The 7,121-nt window shown below is 34.7% G+C and overlaps 1 long non-coding RNA gene across 2 annotated transcripts; it reads left to right on the top strand.

Moving 5' to 3' along the window:
- The first annotated feature begins 1,819 nt into the window (after positions 1–1,819).
- LOC147491777 (uncharacterized) lies at positions 1,820–2,754 on the top strand. Of its 2 annotated transcripts, XR_015199818.1 has the most exons (3): positions 1,820–1,904; positions 2,013–2,519; positions 2,609–2,754. It is a non-coding gene; the product is annotated as an uncharacterized LOC147491777 (long non-coding RNA). The 2 variants fall into 2 exon arrangements; XR_015199817.1 differs by lacking the exon at positions 1,820–1,904 and having other exon boundaries at positions 1,987–2,519.
- The last annotated feature ends 4,367 nt before the right edge of the window (positions 2,755–7,121 follow it).

Genomic DNA, 7,121 nt, shown 5'->3' with positions numbered 1-7,121 from the left:
ATATGACACGCAAGACACCACAGATATGATAGTCTGTAATTACCTTTATTTACATGTATTTAACATACCTGTGAGACCATCTCACGTAGTGCTTGGGCTAACAACTCCCAAAGATGACAACATTCCTTGCTAGACAGATCTGAGCTTCTTCTACCTATAATTGTTATGACCATACGTCCTCCGAATTACTTCTTGAGCGTGAGTTCAAGAATAAGCGTGAAAAACTTTTTAGTTTGTATCTCTAGATGTAGGAAACTTATACCCATGAATATGGATTTTCAAAGTCCTCTAAACTATTTTCAGGTTGATTGGAATGTTTGAACTCATGTGGCCTTATCTGGACAAGGTGTGTGCTAAAGCTTATAAAATTATTAATCATGCAAGTGTCTTCTAATACTCTTTTTGATGGGTTAATTGTTAACGTTTGTTGTTTAGGCCATCTGCAAGACTGCAAAGAATATTGCAAAGCCCATTATAGCTGAGCAAATTCCAAAATATAAAATTGATTCAGTGGAGTTTGAAGAACTTACTTTGGGCTGCCTGCCTCCAACTTTTCAAGGTTAGTGATGCTACTATTTAATTGGTAGTTTCTGCTGATAAATCATCTTATTTGTATTGGGTTTCTGATGGGTCATCGTGAATGCTAGTTTGGGCTCTCAAATTAGAGTGTGGGTTGAATTAGAATATGGGTTGAATTAGGAGTAAATACCATAAGAGCGTGCACTACCTTAAGATATGATAAAACCACCAAAACCACATCCCCAAGAAAAGCTTTTGGAAATATCCGGCTTGGATTTTGTACCTCCCCTGCCAATGTACTTGCTTTATCCCAGTAATTTAAGTTCCAAAACATACTATTAAAGTATCCCCTCCAATCCACCTTACTAAAATCAACAACTGGCCATTTTTTAGGCCTTATTCGAGGAATTGAAAGAAGTCCCATTACTAAAAATGGCAAAAGCGAGAAGGCGGCAAGGGAAACAGCTGTAAACCCAACAATATTGAGTCCTATGTAATTCAAATAGGTCAAAGACATAGTAAGTCCCAACAAAGCTGGAATTCGAGCAATCAACCGGTTGAAAATTGGGAAAGAACGTTTCAAGTAATCCAGAAACAAAAGGGCCCAAACGCTGCTAAAATTCAGAGAACATACCCGCCATTTTTAGGATAGCTTGTAGTAAGTTCAGCTGTAACTAAGGCTTCTGGAACACTCCAAAGCAGAGGAAAAATTAAAAAACCAAGCAAAGATAAAAGGGGACCCCCTCCTGCCTTGACTGAATCTTCAACCCCAAAAGGTCCTCCAGAGACTTCATAGAAGATAAGAGCAATAAGGGGTAAAAGTGTTAGTTTTGGATTTTCTTTCATAGTGGCTTCCTGGGCATTAGAAGTTCCATTCAGTTCTTCTTCACCCATGAAACAAAACCTCAAAATCAACTAGTATAGCGCAACATGGTGAGGATGGACCGTAGGTTGCAGATACTGTAGAGGAAAAAAGTGTAACGCCAACATCAGCTTTTGCATTTGTTACAAACGAAAGCTAATGAAAGCCTACAAATGGTAGTATTAAGGTCTTATCAAGTCCACCGTGATAGTAAGGGGTACATCAATTGGTGATGCCCATAACAAAACCACATTACAAATGCACCAGTCCTTAAAAGTGGAGTATCTTATCTTGTTGTTAGACTTCATCATCCAATTTAGTCATTACTAATCTTAAACTCCATTTATATGCCTGTTGATGAAATACTAGTTACTTACTTTTCTTTATCCTGATGCTTTATAAATTTCATTCCATAGGTTTAGGATACAAGGCAACGTACTTGCTACAATTCTTTTAACGCCCATAAAGAGTACATTTCTGATATGACTTATGCGGCGGATTCATTGAAACTTTTGGGAACGAGGTAGATCTATTTTCTTTCATATTTATGATATTACGTCGTTCTTTTATGCAACTCTGGCTTGCGTATATGTTTTATTGAGGAATGGATAAATTGATTCATGATGACAAGGGCAATGCTACTATTTCTAATGATGGTGCTACTATTATGAAACTTCTTGATGTTGTTCATCCTGCTGCTAAGATTCTTGTCGATATTGCCAAGTCTCAAGAATCTGAGGTATACAATAGAAAACAAATTTACTAATTTTAGTGATTGGCTGACTAAAAGAGTGAAATTTTTATGCTAAAGTTTATATTTATCTTAGAGTGGGTTATGATGGTTGCATTACTACAACATTTAACAGCTTATACTTTAGAGAAGATAATGACCATTAACAAAGACATTGTCTCAGAAAAAGTTGAGAGGGTATCATTAATAATTGTATTGGTTAGGTTTTAGGGATAAATTTGGAATTCACTTGTAATTTTAATGACCGGATTTATTGTCTACAGGTGGGTGATGGAACCACTAGAGTAGTTCTTTTTTCGGAAGAGTTTTTAAAGGAGACCAAACTTTTCATTGAGAATGGTGTCCACTCAAAGTCTTATACGTAGTTTTCGAGCTGCTTCCAATTTGGTAAGGAATTTGGATCTTTTGGTTTGATTGGATGGATATGTTCATGAGAAATTGTTCTAGAAGCCATGAGTTTGCTACTTGTATTTCAGGCAATTAGCAAAATTAAGGAACTTGTTGCGAGTATAGAGGGGAAATGTATGGAAGAAAAGAAGAGTTTGTTGGCAAAGTGTGCTGCTACCACACTCTCTTCAAAGTTTTTTTTTTTTTTTTTTTTTTTTTTTTTTTTTTTTTTTTTTTTGGGATAGGAAAGACCTCACTCTCTTCAAATCTGATTGGTGGTGAAAAAGAATTTTTAACATCTATGGTTGTGGACTCAGTTATTTCAATTGGCAACTATGATATATTGTTTATTGTATTCTTGTATTCATTGTTTATTGTAGGTTTAGCTGGTCTCGTTACAAAATATGAGAAATTATTTTTTTTATTAGCAACCCATTAGCAACGGTTTATAACCGTTACAAACGAATTTTAAATTATTTTCTTAAAATTAACTAACAACTTTGCAATGGTTAAAAACCGTTGGTAAAAATTTTAACAAATTACCAACGCTTAAAAAGCGTTTGTGAAATAAAAAACCGTTGCAAAGGTTTTAAATATGTGTATGAAATAATTATAATAAGCGTTGGAAAGTTACATTTTGTAACGCTTTAATAAGCGTTGGAAATTTCTGTTTGCAACGCTTTTAAGCTGTTTGCAAATATTTCCAACACTTTACCCACGCCATATTTGCAATGCTTAAAAAGCGTTGCGAAAATTATTAGCAACGCTTTTTTGCCGTTGCAAATAGCCTGTTATGGTGTAGTGTAGTGTGTTCATCGCATAAATAGTTGTTACTATAAGTAATATTTGGTGGTTATTATACTGGCCCAAATCTCGATCCAATGTAGACCCTAAAGTTCTACGATATATTTAGAACCCGAAGTTCCAAGATCTTTTTTTTTTAGGAACCTGAAGTTCCAAGAATTAAATTGTTAGGAACCCGAAGTTTCAAAATCTATTTTTTTTTAGGAACTTGAAGTTCTAAGATCTATTATTTTTAGGAACCTGACGTTCCAAGATCTAATTTTTAGGAACCAGAAGTTCTAAGGTCAAATTTTTTAAGAACCTGAAGTTCCAAAGATTCAATTTTTAGGAACCTGAAGTTCTAAGATCATCTGGTTGACTATATCGACTTGGTCAGGTCCAACCCATAAGGACTAGTCCGGTTTTGGCCCATTACAGTGGTCATTTATGTAGGCCCAATTCGTTTTTATAGCTATTTGGTTTTCAAGAACTTGAAGTTCTAAAATCATGTATGTTAAAGGCCACAACTCTCATATTCCTACATCATCATATTCATGACGACTTAAAGAATGAGTACCTAACAGAGGAAGACCCAGCAGGTCTTTGGAAATCCCTGAAGGATAGGTATGATCACCAGAAGATGGTCATACTACCAAATATAATGGGAAAGTTTGATGAGCAAACTTTCATCCTTGGAATGATTTATTTAGTTAATTATATTTTTATTACCAATTCATGGAACGTTTACCATTAATATTGTATTTTCTTCATGGACAATCTAGGCCAGGATTGTCGTTAATATTTTGAATTTCCTTATTTTGAATCTTAAGTTTTATTTTTCTTAATATACTTGTGCTAGTATCAATCTTTACAAATTTATTTTGCTTTATGTTAAAATGTGTGGATATATAAATGGAGAAAAGTATTATGGATATATGTCCGGTAGACTATACCTATAAATGAGAAAAACATTGTGTATCATATCTAACGTTGGGAGCAAGAAGCTCACTGAGACAGTCTATATTACATAATTGTAAATTTTGATGAGACAGTATTCCCGCCGTTAGGGGGAGATAATAAAGTTCTTGAAGAACGCCTTGTCCTAGCAGGACAACCCGTTCCAGAAGAACGACGAGAATTGAAGTGGAATACTCCCACTCTGTCTCATCTAGATCCCAGAACTCCTTAGTGTGAATATGAGGTTAGGAGAATATTACATCTACAAGAAATTGCAAATAAATTGCCTGATGCATTCAATGATGCAGAAAAAGTGACTAGGTCACATGTTCCATCTATAAATACACCTGCTAAGATTAATGACCCTGTTGGACAAAATTTGAATATAGCTGCAAATGAATCTCTTGCACGCCAGAAGCGTGGCAGACCTATAGGCTCCAAAGACTCGGCTCCCCAGAAGAGGAGGTCCACTAAAAAATTATGCCCCAATAATACTCTAAAAGAAGTTGTGCACAACACTCCAGAAGAGGTTATGCACGAAACACCCACTTCCTCTAAAACCCCGGAAGAGGTTATGAATGAATTAACTATGGAAACCCATGAAGAGGAACTGGTACCAAAAAATGATGAGATCTCAATATTCCATGCGTATTCGGGAGAAGTGTGGGCCAGAAAGGATATGACCATCGATGACGTATTTACATATACGGTAGCTACTGAAATATCCAAGGGCAATACTGAACCACGTAGTATAAAAGAATGTCGACAAAGATCTGATTGGCCAAAATGGGAAGTTGCTATCAAAGCAGGATTTGAGTGTCTCAATAAACGTGGTGTATTTGGACCTATAGTACAAACCCCAGAAGGTGTTAACCCTGTAGGTTACAAATGGGTGTTTGTTCGGAAACGAAACGAGAAAAATGAAATTTCTTGATATAAAGCACGTCTTGTGGCCAAAAGCTTGCAAGAAGATAGAAAAAAAAATAGGCAAGAACCAATAGAGTTGGAATTAAACAACATGGAATAATGGGGTAAGAGTACCATCTTGAAACAAGGAAAAAAAGACTAAACACAAGTACCTCACACAGAAACATAGATGTCATATGGATCATAAGATAAGCATGTATTACTTTAAGGCCATTACATTTGTAGTAAGCACTAACACCGTCAAAAACAATATTGTAGACAATCTAAAGTAGCAAGGACAACCAACTACACTAGATCCTACTGCTATATATATGAGTTAAAAACACAAATGAAATTCAATGTTGTAATATTTTTCATGTTCTATTGCGAAACAAATTTCTAATTGTGTCACTACACATGATGTGGTCCATAAATGTCTAATGGGGAACTAGTGAATCCAATATTATATATCTACTGAAGCTTATGCGGACAATAAAAAATTTACTACTTATTTCCCATATAAAAATAGATAAAAGTCATACTCCTATGGCAGTGGAGACAACTCAATCTCAAATCAAATCAACCCTTCAAAATTTCAACCACCTCCTACGAACATCCAGTAAAATAGCAAAGATAGAGATTATTGAAAACAATGAATGGCCTGACCATGAAAAACAAAATTATGAGTCAGTAAAAATAGACCAAAAAATAAGTGCGTTCAAGAAGCAAAACTAGTTAGTACTTCATTATGTGAGAAGTTAAAAAAATACAAATGGAAATCGTGTGGTAACGCAGACCATAAGCAACTCACACGTCCATCTAACACAAAGTTATCACAACAGGATGAAATAACAAAGTAAATACACGTACTATTATACCACAATACCATAAAAATGAGTCACAAAAAATGGTATTCTCATTGTTTCTCATTATATTTCACTTGAAACATAATAAACTCGAAATCAAAGCTAGAAAACATCAAATAACGAACCATTAAAGATTGGTTGTTGTTATTTGAATCTGTATTTTTCATACATATTCTCCTTTTCTTATACTTACATCCTTTATTTTGGTTATTTCCAATTATTTATTTATCTTAATAAAATGTGTATGCCCACAAGGCATTCACCTTAATCCTGCCTCAAGGATCTGGCCAGTAGACTTACTTGACACTTTCGTTTCTAGAAATACCAATAAGATAACCATGACTAAAGTAAAATGGTATAATAAGCAAGATTGTGATTATACTATGAGTTGAATATATAAAAAGTCGTAGACTTGGATCATTATGGAGTTGCAGAACGACCTGCTCCAATGACTGCAACAATTGGAACAAGGAGATGAGGAAAGGCAGGTGTTAATATCGCCAGACCGTAGGCAGCATTTTCCAAAAGATTGGCAAACAATCTCCATCCTTTTGGATTCACATCAAAATGGTGACCATATTTCGATAGAAATATCTTACTCAAATACCTAATTTCCATCCTTTAGTACCCAATTAATAGTTGTAGCTGTAGGAATTTCACCTTTCCCCAATCTGACAGCATAAAGTAAAACCAAATAGAATCACACAAAACATAAGCCAATCCAAACTAAATAATCATCCATAAATAAGATAAATGGTATACCTGAGTAGCAAGAACACCAGTAACTTGACTAGCTATGCCTTGAACACCATGACATAACAAATACTCCATATAACCACTACTAACACTATTCGGATAACCATATGGTAGCATCAACTGTAAAAAAAAAAGGTCCCTACAATCTCTACTCTTAAAGTTCAAATCATTAGAATAAAAATTAGAAAAATACTCTTGAATTGTGATTTAAGGAACTGAAGCATGTATTAGATCAAATTTTGTCAATACAGTAGACTTAAAGTCCAAATCAGTAGAATAAAAATTAGAAGAAATACTTGAATCAATGCAAAGAAAGCGGTGTCATGTAGTTCTG

The sequence above is a fragment of the Coptis chinensis genome, chromosome 6, assembly GCF_015680905.1.
Source record: "Coptis chinensis isolate HL-2020 chromosome 6, ASM1568090v1, whole genome shotgun sequence".
Lineage (NCBI taxonomy): Eukaryota > Viridiplantae > Streptophyta > Magnoliopsida > Ranunculales > Ranunculaceae > Coptis > Coptis chinensis.
Note: the sequence above shows the minus strand (reverse complement) of the source record. Positions and strands in the feature narration are given on the sequence as shown.